General features: G+C 38.4%; 1 protein-coding gene across 3 annotated transcripts in view; it reads right to left on the bottom strand.

The window, feature by feature from the left end:
* Window positions 1–13,540, bottom strand: part of COX18 (cytochrome c oxidase assembly factor COX18) — a 182,257-nt gene that overhangs the window by 39,374 nt on the left and 129,343 nt on the right. The window lies entirely within an intron of this gene.

Here is a 13,540-nt window from a genome sequence, read left to right as displayed (position 1 = left end):
TCTTATAGCATATGTGTATTAATTTAATACCAAAAACACTATAAAAATAATAAAAAGTGGCCAGCAACAGACAACCCACCATAGCTGACTTCACTGAAAATTCTATCCCTATTAAGATTCAGGCTCCTTTCTACCAGTCTCCACTTTTTAGCTCCTTGGAAACTGTGTCTTACTGACAGGTAGATGCCTTGTTTGCTGAAGAAAAGCTCTGTGAATTATAGCCATCCCAAAGTCTCCCTGGTGACACTGGAGCAGACGCTTGAGCAAGCATTCAAGGTATCCGGGATTCTTTAAAGGGACAAGGTCCATCTTGAAATCATCAAGCAAAAGAAACAAACACCAATTTCCAGGTAACCTTGTGCAAATTAGACAGCAGGTAAATTAATCAAGTTTTCCTGACACTTGAGTTTTTCATTTACACAACCCTTAGCAACTTGCTCTGGGCCATCAGTCTCACCGTAAATATGTGCCGGAGCAAATGCAAAAGCATTTACGCCAGAAGTTAACAAAACTAGATTCACAAGAAACATGGCACACACCAGACAACTGGGAACGAATACAGAAAGCGGGACTTCTTCCAACCAGATGCTTCTCAAAATATGTGGCAAACGTTTTTAAAGAGTCCTGTAAGAATTTCAAGAACCATTCTTCTAGATTAAGAAAAGCACAGAAGGAATACAAAGAGCAGATGGTGTGCACAAGCTGTCTACGGTTGTGAAAGGGAGATATTACAATTTGATAAAGTAGCGGCAGCTTACGTACATTTGCGGGAGTGCCAGCCGGATGCACAGGATTTCCACAGCCGGTCCCCACCCCACCACACCCAGAGACTTCATCACTCAAATAAAGCAAACTTTCTGACTGTGGTGAGCGGGAAACACTGAATATAACCTGTCTGCATTACAAATTGTAATGTGAGATTCTTACACCATCAATCACTAGGAAATGGGCAATGATTATTTTGTAATTAGCAGTGTGTATTAAACTCTTAAATTCTGTCCATTTGGTTTCTTTATGCGATTTTTAAACTGTTTTTACTCTGGTTGAAAATACAGAGCGTTTTTGGTGTCCACATGCTGACCGTGCCTTATGATTATCCACTACTCATAAGGCAGTCTGCTGACTGCCACAGGAGACACAGAAGTTGGTACTTACCCCGAAGTGACAAAATGATGCCTCATCAAAGCCAAAATCTCAGTGTTCTTCAGCCATTTACCTCTGCCATCATTTCCGGCAATTAAATATGAGGAGCAGTGCCAGCATTTAAAGCATAGCCTTTATGGATCTATCAGAAAACATATTTCCCGAAAGATTCCCCAACGAGACAAGAATTTCAGAGTATAATTGGACTGACCATCCACTAAATATAGTTTCAATGGGAATGTGACGTAAAGGTTTGAGAAAAAAAATTCCAGCTCTTGTGTGTTGTTCTGAATTTTCTCCCTGCCGATTATTTTCTGGCTACTTTGAAACTATAGTAAAGATAATTCGGGTGAAAGAGAAAGAAAAATTACTCTGAGTATTTCTCTACTTTTCTACCCATGAGTAACCTATGGAGAGATTAAGGGAATGTTATTATAGTACACAGTCTGCTCTCTAAAAATGAGCATTTTTTTAAACTTGTTTTGCTGCATTGCTGAAAGTGAGAACAGGCCAACACTGAACAAATCTAATTATACAGATTCTCCAGATTTATGATTTCCCCCCTTTAGGTTCTTGCAGATCGTCTGGGTCTTTTCACTCCCACATCAGTTCAGGTCCGCAGCCAACCTATCTATCCAAGAGATATATTAAAGTCTGCCATTTGATTAGGACTTTCCATGGCTGAGATTAATCTGCTTGACAAATTATAGTGTCTCTCCTGCCAAGATGATATTTTCCTAATACTAATGCAACTCTGTGACTCAATATGTTTCATTTTCTTCCTTGCTTCAAACCCTGCTACCTGCTAGTGGAGACTTTTCCCTTCTGACAGCAAAAAATAAATCTCTATTTGAAGAGAGATGGGAAAATAAGGCTTTCACCTTGGAAGGCTCAGATTTTCTATTTTGTATTCAAGAGTTGATACCGAGATCTCTTTGAGGTGTTTGGTTGTCTTCTGAAAGCCAACTACTGCACAAAAATGGATTATTTTCCTACTTTTGTAAGGAATTGTCTTTATTGTGCTCAAACCAATTTCTGCCTCAATAATCGTATGCACCCAGAGGCTTCATGTGAACAGAGTGGAGCTACATTATTCTTGAGTGGGCTCTACTTCCCATTCCAGCTATTATCCGATCTCTGCTTCCTTATACTCACTCACTTCCACTACCTGCCTGCCCACCCTCTTCAATCTTTTGCATTTGGTTTCTGGACCTCCTTTTGCTTCCACTCTACTTAAAGTGCTCTTTTGATACTGCCAGCAGCCATTTTCTTGGCAAAAAATAATGATGTTTTCATGTCTTCACTACCCTTGAACTCTGCTTTGCTTAGAACTGTCTTGGTCTCTTCTTCTTTCTCTGACTGCTGTTTCTCTCTTCTTAGATACACCTACTTATCATTCCAGCCCTTTTTTCTTTCTCAAGGGTCTGTCGTCTGCCCTGTATACTTTTCCCTTATACCCTTGTAGTCAGTGACTTTATAAACTCCATTGCTTCAATTAGAAGGTAATCCCCAAATCTCCATCTCTAGTTCTTACTCCCCAATCTGCCTCTCCCGTTTGCAAACGGCCATGGGCATTTCCTTTTAGATGACCTGCTGTCATTTCTAATTCTACACTCAACCTATTAGAGACTAACCTCATCTTTTCTCCGGATTAGTTCCTCCTCCCCAGCACTCCACCTATCCTCGACTTCACCGTTAGCTCAGCTTACCCATTCACAAAACTTAGTATCTTTTTAAAAATTGTTCTCTTCATATTAGTTGTGGAATATAAACCTCAGCAGAGAGCAGACTATTTTGTTCACTGATGAAGGCCCAGCTCCTGGAAGAGTGTGTGGTACAAAGTAGGCTCTTAATAAAGACTCGCTGAAGGAATTAATTGTGAGTATTCCAAGATAGAATGTACATAAAGTGCTTAGCATTGTATTTGCTAAGTGAGTAGCACTGTATTTGCCAGTGAGTTCTCAAGAATGCTACATATCATGTATTATTATTATTATTTTCACTAGCATTAAAAAGATGACTTTCATTTAGATACAATTTTCTGGTGTTTTATTTTTCTCCTTAATTTTAGGAGAACAGGAACCTTGGTTTGACTTTGATCTTTTACTATGGGATCTCCAGGATTTACAATAATGCAAAGGAAAAGGACTAATGAATAGTCTTCCCTGGTTTTGCAGAGTTGGGGAAAAGAGTAAGGGGACATTTTCAATCTGAATCTTCACAAAAGTATATGTGGAAGATGTTCTCACTGAATTTGGACCAGAACTGATAAAAAAATTGAGCAATTCAAAATGCTAAATTATTTTGACTCTTTGTAAGATTGTTATAATTTGATTAAGTATTCTTATTTAAAATCATCAGGATGAAACATAATAGCATACAAGCATACCTTAATTATTTTGCTCCTGGTTTGTTTTACCATGTTAAAATGAGCTTTGGGGATTTTAAATTAAGAATCTGCCCTGTTTAATGTTTCCTTTGATCCATTCTGTTATTTTATGTTGCTTCATTAATATAATTTATCTTCTTGCTTATTTCCAGTATTTTATTTGTTAATATTTTTTTCTGTATATTTAATTCTTCTATTCCAGAAAATCTGATTTTGGCAAAGCTAGACAGTATTCATGTGTTGGCAAGCAATGTTAGTGTAATGCATCTCTGATTGTTAGGTAAAATCTTGCTTTCAATTCTTTAACTCTCATCAGTCTCAAAATAATACCAAAAAATGCAGAGTCTAGACTTAGAATGGGAAAATACTAGTCTCAATTCCAGCTCTGGCCCTTTGCAGCTGTCTAGGGTTGGAATGACTCCTTACAGTATTTCTGAGCCTCAGGGTGGTGGTGGAGAAAGCTACCCCAGAGCATGCATCCTGAGTGTAAGCACTGCCTTGGTATCCTCACTTGTAAAATGACAACAATGCCCACCACGTGGGTTATAGACAGGAAGCAAGTTAGTTAATATGACGTATTTAGAATACTGCCTGGTATGTAGTATGCACTGTTGTGAGACGTAAAGGAAATTAAATGAGATGATGGTGGTAACAATGTTAGCCAGCATTTGAGAACTCGGTATGTGCCAGACCCTCTTTCATATATGTGAACCCACTGAATCACCACCACAAACCTATGAGGTGGACACTTACTTTACAAGTGAGAAAAATGAAATTCAGAGAAATGAAGTAACTTGAATGAGGTCACACAGCTAGTAAGTGTAGAGCCTGTTTTCAAAACCATGAAATACGATGAAGATGGGCCTGATACATGAGAAGGTCTTAGTAAATGTTTTCTGCATTACCTTGCTAAGCTCCAATATCTGCATGAAAAATATTTTATGATGCAGTCATGCTTGACATTATCTTGCAAAGTTCTATATTGGCGGTAGTTTTTCCTATGTTTCATCAGTTCATTAGAAATGTATCAATGCCCCAATAATCCTTTTCAAATGTTGGTCTATATACAACTAACAGATGAAAGGGTAAGTTAATATTTTGCCTTCTTTTTTCCACCCATATCATGAATAAAATACATATAGCATAACAGTTAACAACATGAGTCATGTCTGGCTTTGAACTTGAACTGCCATTTCCCAGCTGTGTAACCTTGGGCAGAGTGCTTCCTCATCCTCCCTTTCTTCATTTGGAAAATGGAAGTGATAATAATAGCGTTGCCCTCATAAACTTGTTACAAGTCTTCAATGATATAATGTGTTCAAAGCCCTTAGCATAGTAGCACAGATAATCACTAAATAAATATGAAAAGGGGGAAAGGGTCATTTCTTTCTATAACAGTTTTCTAATTCATTTTCCCATAGGAAGGGTCATAGTTCTAAAACCACTAGAATAATTTCCCATCAGTTGAGCCATAGATTTCTGCAGCATGTCTGGAAATAAATACACATTAACACTGAGTGTCTGGCAAACTGGTCTCTGAATTTAAACATCACATAATAGCTTTTTATATTTTATAGTGAGCTCCGTGGTTCATAATATTTCACCATTCTCCACAGGATCCGTTTTTTTCCTCAATAACTTTTCTTAAATAAGTACAAATTTACTCTATCCATGCCTTTCTCATCATACTAGAGAGTTATACTTTTCAATTCTCCCCTACCATTCTCCTCATACAAATGCAAAGGCATCTGACCTAGCAGTTCAGGGCCATTTCGAGAGAATGACTCATGCAGAGAAATTCTTAGTATTTCAGCATCTCACCCTGTTGGATGACCGGACTAACCTTATGGCAAATTCGGCTTTGGTGAATGTTATTTCTTAGGGTTGTTTTGTCCACAAAGACTCCTGCTGCCAGAGATACGAAAATGGAAAATATGAGCTTTGCCTAGTAGAGCAGCACCATCGGTTTCACAAGAGTGACAGAACATTCTTTCCTCGGAAAGCATCGTTGTTTCCTGCGAGGATTACCTGGGGGCACCTCCTCCAACGCCCACCCAGCCTGCAGTAACTGGCTCCATGGCAAGGAGGTAGGCTGGTACGAACCCACCCTCCCTCCTCCGTGCCCACTGACAGTTGAATAAGCCCCATGCTTCTCCTTCCGAATAGCTGGCGACGCCAGCAGAGACTTGGAACAGCAGGCAGGCAAAGAAAAACAATTTAATTTCTCTCCGACTGGCTGCTTCTTTCCAAATGTGACAGCTTTTCTAACCAAATGGCTCATATTCTAGTCAGTTAGACTGAGGAAGAAACAGGGAGAACAGTGACACCAAATGGTTAGATATATTAAGAAAGGGTGTTTGTATCCCATCTCACATTAGAAATGATCGAATTGGCTTATGTGGGTAAATAATAAAACAAGAAGATAATAAATTAAAAGTAGGCAGTAAATAAGGAAACAAAATGCTTTGAGACCTAAAAATGTGTACAGCATAGTAGTTGTTTAAAAAGCTAATCTGAGCTACTGACTTCAGTCTTCCTAGCAGTACATAGGAAGAAAAGGAAATCTGTTCAGTTTGAAAGGAGAAAAACAATTCTTTCTGAACTTACAATGACAGAAATGTCTTAAAAGGGGGCTCTTAAATATCTATTAAAAAGTGAGGCTCTAAAAATGTGTGTCATTCCTTGCTCTTTCCTTCATGTGTGCTTTCATTGATGTCATATTATCTTCTTCCTCCGAATCTAGTTTTCTAAGCTTTTTGTTTGGACTTTTATTTGGAACTATTAGATCATACTTAATTACACTCTTTACTCAGCCCTGCTCAATTAAAACTAGCCAAGTAGATCAGTTGTTTATAAGTTTTTGTTTTGTATGTTTTTGGGTTTTTTTTGTATCAATGGAAATTCCAGTGAGCAAGAAGAAAAAAATGCAGGCATTCCTCTTTAGCAGGATAGACTATTCAAGATGATGTTTAAAATGTTCTTAATCCAAGCAACATACCAAACTGCTTTAAGGTACAAATAAACTTCATATAATGGATTTGTTTAATAGGGATTTACTGAGAAAATATTAGGCTTCTGAGAATTCTGTTCTCTGTTTATGTTACAGAGAACACAATTAAGTGACAGGGATAGGGAATGGCCTAAAAAAAGAAGGGGAAACAGTGATGAGGGAGAAATGGACGCCGAAATTGAAGAATAAGAAATGAGAATGATAAGCATGCATGAGGGAAAAGGGGATGATTTTTAAATCACAAAAAGCAAAAGGCATGGCAAAGACAGTTGGGTTAGACTTCAGCAAAATGGGGAGAATAGAGAACAAGATGAAAGACACAGACAGGAGAAGTGAAGAAAATAAAATGTTGAGTCAGAAAGAGGAAGTCTAAGAACGCTTTTAAAATAACAGCTGGCAATTTTAGCACATCCAAAGGTTAAAGTGCCCAAAAGTAAAGAAACGTGGAAAGAAACAAGTAGTTGACTCACAATGGACTCTTAAGAACCCCCCTCTAGATTTTGTTTGCTGCTGAGACAGAAAAGAGATAGGGAGTGGAAATACGATAAGAATTTGTAGATGAAAAGGAAACAAACATCTTTCATGCTTCATATTCTTTCCATCATGTTATATAAAGAGATCACCAGAGAATTACCAGGATGAGCGAAAGGTTAGACAACAAGTCCCCTGAGAAAAGATTAAATAAAAGCCAGTCTTCCCCCATAGAAGAATAGGTGACTGGCAATAAAGTTTTCCACAAGTTGTGCTGCCTGCCATTCCCGTGGGCTCACTGTTAAAACTGTTCACTTCCTGATCATAGAGAAATGAGAATCCTGAAAGCTCCTTCCCTCTCCCCTTTGTTCCCATGTCTATGACATTGGCCCAAAATCATTACTGACTTTTTGCCATGTGTGTTTGCCCTACTAGCCTGTATTCTCTAGGACCAGGGACTACGTCATAGTCATTTTGCATAGTCGTGCCTAGGACCCAGTATGTTTTTCTGTGTATTTACGTCCTACCATTTTCCAGAAAGGACATAATGTTATACTTGGTTTTTGTTGGAAGAACCTGCTCTCCCAGTCTTTACTCCTTCAGAGTAGGAGTTTCTAGAATTCATTCGTCTAATTGCTCAGTTCAAAAATGTAGAAGCCATCCTTGATCTTCTCCTTTCCTTTTCCCCTGTTCAGTCCTTCCCCAAGTCCCATCGGTTCTCTTTTCAGTTTGCATTTCGTGTCATCACCTCACATCGCTTCGCCATTGCCACCCACCCTGGACTGCAGGGGCAGCTTTCCATTTATTCCCGCTGCACCCACGGCCCTCTGCAGTCCATTCTTTACAGATCAGCCAAAGCAATCTTTCCATCCTTGATGCCAGTCACATCACTCTCCTGATCAAAATCTTCTGATGTCTTCCCATCGCACTCAGAACATTTCCTGCAACCTGGCTTCCTCTCTCGCCCTCTCTCCCTTATTCAATAGACCCCATCTACAGTGGCCTTCTTGTGGCTTGAAAAAGTCAAAATCCCTCCTAATCCCCTTACCCTTCCTTGCTTTTCTGCCTGGAATGCTCTTCCTCCATATCCTCAAATGACTAACCTTTTCTAATCATTCTTTCTCTGCTTAAATGTTAGTTTTGTAGGGAGCATTTCAGACTACCTTTTCTTTTTTTTTTTTTGAGACAGAGTCTCACTTTGTTGCCCAGGCTAGAGTGAGTGCCATGACGTCAGCCTAGCTCACAGCAACCTCAAACTCCTAGGCTTAAGTGATACTCCTGCCTCAGCCTCCTGAGTAGCTGGGACTACAGGCATGCGCCACCATGCCCGGCTAATTTTTTCTATATATATTAGGTGGCCAATTAATTTCTTTCTATTTATAGTAGAGATGGGATCTCACTGTTGCTCAGGCTGGTTTCAAACTCCTGACCTCGAGCAATTCGCCCAACTCGGCCTACCAGAGTGCTAGGATTACAGGCATGAGCCACCGTGCCCGGCCCAGACTATCTTTTCTAAATGAGCACACACCAATTACCTTACTCTGTTGCATTTTCTTCATAACTTGTTATGAAGAAACACTTGTTACTTTCTTCACACTTGTTACTCCCTGAAATTATATGCTTATTTACTTTATACTTCCTGTACCAAACTATAAACTCCTATAAAAAAAAAAAACAAATGTTTTTTCTATTCAGCACTATAGCTTTATATCTTCAGGATCCTGAACATGTAGAAGGTGCTTAATAAACAAATTCCAAATGAGTAAATAGATATTATATGTTGGACAGTAATATCCTGATTTCAGGGATAGACACTCTCTACTCATTATCTAAGACATATATGGCCAGGCATGGTGGCTCACACCTGTAATCCTAGCACTTTGGGAGGCCAAGGCGGGAGGATCACTTGAGATCAGGAGTTCTAGACCAGCCTGAGAAACAGTGAGACCCCTTCTCTATTAAAAAAAAAAAAAAAATGGAAAAATTAGCCAGGCATGGTGGCACGTACCTGTAGTCCCAGTTACTCGGGAGGCTGAGGCAGGAGGATTGCTTGAGCCCAGGAGTTTGAGGTGGCACTGAACCATGATGACACCACTGCACTCTAGCCAGGGTGACAGAACGAGAGTCTGTCTTAAAAAAAAATGCTAGTTTTATGTGTGGGCTTCTGATTATATACAATTATCATTTTTGTAAAAATGTTATTAAAATAAATGAATTAAAATTTGTAAAAACTCGCACTTCTCAGAAAATGGTTCTGTGCTAATGAAGTGAATTATTAGAGATGACTTTGGAGATGAAAAGAATTGTAAGAGGCCATCTAGCCAAATCTCACCCTATTTCTCCATTCCCTCTACACCCAGACCATCTTTAACACTTCAGAGCAAGGGCACCCGCTGCCTGGCTGTGTCCTGCTGTTAGAAGACTAGCGTTGTCATGCTGAAGCTCAGGATGCTGGGATGCTTACAGACACCAGGTGGACAACAGTACATGAGGTCAGGCAGGAATAGCGGGGACTGCGACAAATAAGAGAGCTCTTGCTTGAGTCACCTAACAGGACAGCTATGATTTCACAGCCAGTGATTGCTGCCATGTGAGGAAGCAGCCGCCATCTTGCCAAAGTGCTCTCAGTTTTCAAGAGAAGCTTGAAAAACAGATTTTTATGTAAAATATCTCCATTTTAAAAACCCTGTATGGCTGCATAAAAACCTACAGACTGTTGGTTGATAAGTTTCTAGTCTAAAGCAATACTGAAGAAGACTCCCTCTTCTACAAGAGGGTCCTGGATTTAAAGATATTTAGGATATCTCCAAATATATATTTAAATACTTTATCCCAGTATCTCCTAATTCCTTTTTCTTAGTCTGTATCTCTTTGGCTATTTTCAACATTTTTTATTATGCTATGATTGTACATAATGCAGAAATCAAATAAGCAGATGACTTTATGTGTCCACTGGATTAACTCAAATGTTTAGGTCATAGATGAGTTAAAAACAAACAGACAACCAAGAATCTAAAGCCAGTAGATATTGGAATGATTACAAGGCAAACAGCACTGGGGTAGTATCTTTTCTTCTGGTGTTTCATCCTGTGGCATCTTGTCCGGACCACATTTCAAGCCTACGATTTTATGTACCGTTAAGATTACTGGTTTCAAACTTCACATAGCACATCACGTACTTGAGCGAATGACCCTCAGTGAACCACATGTTACATGACAAGACTTAGGGCAGCAAAATTCATACCATTACTTTAACACAAATACAAATATCACCACGTATATTCACCGCAGCAGCTCTGTCTGACCCCGAGAGGAAACTTGCACTGTATTTATTGTAAGTAACAAAATATTATGCTTCAATCACTACCTTTTTCTTATTTCAGTCCTATCTCATTTAACTTTTTTAGAACCTTTTTTGTGTATGAATTGATGATATGATTTGAGGAAGACAATAATTAGTAGAAAATAACACAAAGCAAAATATTTGAAATTATAAAACTTTCAAAAATATTTTCAACAATAAACCACACATTTATAGCTTTTTCTAAAGCATTATGTGCTATCATTTCTTAAAATTCTTATAACGTTTTAATGGAGTCAAATTACTTTATGATTACATTCTATTGACTGTTCTCTATTCCTACTTTGATCATGTACTACTGAGTCTTTTTTGTGATCCTGATTCTAAATCTTTTGTGCTTCTCAGAGCCATGTCCCAGTCTTGACTCCCTTACTGTTTCTTGTAAAAGAGCCCCCCTTCTTTTAGTCCATCATCTTCTTGTCTTTCTACCTTTCAAAATGGAAATTATATTTTTCAGCTATAATTGGAATTATGATATTTTTGTAAACCTTATCATTCAAAAGCATGTTCTTAAACATAGAGCCAGTTATTCTGCCATTAAATTTTATTAGTAAATCTCCCTGTTTACCAAACCGTTGTCTCCTTTATGGTACTGATTGAAGCATCCTCCTGGTCACCTCGCAGGACTGACTCTCAGATCTGAGCCACTGAGGACAGTACACGTCTTGAACAAATACAGTGTAAGGCTTGGGCAGCATTTGGATTTTGAAGACACTTACTCTTAACTCCTCCCACTCTCAGATGTAGAAGTCCTACATGTCAGCGGAGTTTCATTAGAATCGATGGGCTCAATGAAAAATTTACATTTTTTCAGGACAAAAAATGGCTGACTATCAATAATTTTATATGATTAAACAATAAATTTTAGAACAAAGGATAAGGTAACAGATCAGAGGGCATGTGTATTATTAGTAGAGTGAAAATTTGCAACTTATCTATTTCTATATTTTTCATTAAATTATTTCCAAAGACATAAAATTTTAGAGAATTAAGTGTGACTAAAATATGTTGTTTTCAGCCAGGCGTGGTAGCTCATGCCTATAATCCTAGTACTCTAGGAGGCCAAGGCAGGAGCATCCCTTGAGCTCAGGAGTTCGAGACCAGCCTGAGCAAGAGTGAGACCCTGTCTCTACTAAAAATAGAAAAAATTAGCGGGGCATGGTGGCGCATGCCTGTAGTCCCAGCTACTTGGAGGCTGAGGCAGGAGGATTGCTTGAGCCCAGGAGTTTGAGGTTGCTGTGAGCTAGGCTGTTGCCTCGGCACTTTAGCCCAGGCAACAGAACAAGACTGTATCTCAAAAAAAAAAAAAAAAAAAAAAATGTTGTTTTCTAACTAATGACAAATGAAAATGTTCATTTATGGAAAGATTATAAACAAATCTCAAAATATTATTACAGAGCTGACAAAAGAGAGAGAGGGAGGGAGAAAAACAGAGAGGGAGGAAGGGACGGAAGGAAGGGAGGAAGGAAGAACAGAAAAAAATAATTATAGTTCCATGTACAATTAAAATATAAATACAAAATGTTTCTAATATATGTGAACCAAGTTTAAATGTAACAAAAACATAGACAATATAAAAATATTTTTTTAAATTGCCAGGAATAAATTTTTATGGAGTATGCTACAAATAAATATAAATGTATAACTAGGAAACATACACTTTTACAGCTGACCACATCATTGCAGTTTTGACACTGCTTCTTGACTAGAGGTAGTGCAGCTGCCTCTGAAAGGTAAAATCTTACTGTGCACTTGAGGAAAAACCAATCACCATGAGTAATAGCTGATATTCATATACTGCATTAAGCAGAGTTCTTCAGAGAAACAGAATCAATTGGTAGGGTGTGTGTGTGTGTGTGTGTGTGTGTGTGTGTGTGTGTGTGTGTGTATACGGAGAGAGAGAGAGAGAGAGGGAGAGAGAGAATATATATATAGCAGGGAGATGGGCCTGGGGGAGAAAGAAAAAGAGAGAGAGAGAGAGACAGAGAAAATTGGCTCGTGCAATTGTCGGAGCTGGCAAGCCCAGACTCTGCAGGGCAGACCAGCAGACTAGAGACTCGGGCAAGAGCTGATGCTATCAATAGTCTTGAGTATGAAGACAGTCTGGAGGCAGAATTCATTCTTCCTCAGGGAATCTCAGCCTTTTTTCTTTTTAGGCCTTCAACAGACTGCATGAGGCCTATCCACATTATGAAAGGCAATCTGCTTTACTCGAAGTCTGCAATTTAGAAGTAATTGCATCGAAAACATTCCTTTATAATAATATCTACACTGGTGTTTGACCAAACTACTGGATGCTACAGCCTAGCCAAGTTGACGCATAAAATTAACCTACGTACGTTATCCTTAAAGTGGGGCCAGGCTTATGTTGTTCTTCTGCAACAAAATTGGCTCGCCATTTATGATTAATTATGAACACCTAGCAAAACCCCCAAATTATTGGCAATATTGTACCTAAATAACTAAATGGAGAACACAATTCCAGGCTATTAGCAGCATGTATGATGGCACTTACTGCTGCTAGCCTGTACATAGTTGGCACCAAGTAACAGCCAGTATTGGTGGCCCCCTCAAATTTAAGACCTGGACTAGGTAGCCATTTGACATCCCCCATTCCTGTTCCTTGTAGGTTATATTAACCCTCCAAGGGTGGAGAAATGTGTTTCCTCTTCTCCTTAAAATCTTAAATATATGTGTTAAAAATCTTTCTCAACCTAAAGTCATTTTAGTTTAATCACAGCTGGATTTAGGTGCTTCAGTAATTATTCTCAACTTACTGTCTTGGATCCAACCATCTTTCTGCTTTTTATACTTAGATAATCATCACTGTATGTACTTATGCATATGTTTTACAAAAGCTGTATATCTTCTACATTCTTTTAAAATTCCTATAGCCTTCCCTAAAGAATATTTAAAATTATAATAATTGAATGAATCTTTGTTAACTATTATCTTTAAAACAATATGAGGCAAAATATTATTTATGAAATAAGTAATAGGTGAGTGCTAGGATAATCCTAGAGCTATCCTAATACAGTATTTAATGATTTTTAAAATCATGGCTAAGGCAAGTTATAAAATAAATATCCTAACAATTCCAATGGTGCATTTGTACTTACTGTATCATTTTATTCATGTTAACTAGATGGGCACTTTTGCTTCCTTC

The sequence above is a fragment of the Microcebus murinus genome, chromosome 26 (genome assembly GCF_040939455.1).
Source record: "Microcebus murinus isolate Inina chromosome 26, M.murinus_Inina_mat1.0, whole genome shotgun sequence".
In the NCBI taxonomy this organism is placed as follows: domain Eukaryota; kingdom Metazoa; phylum Chordata; class Mammalia; order Primates; family Cheirogaleidae; genus Microcebus; species Microcebus murinus.
The sequence above is the reverse complement of the archived record's forward strand: the minus strand, read 5'-3'. Positions and strand labels throughout refer to the sequence as shown.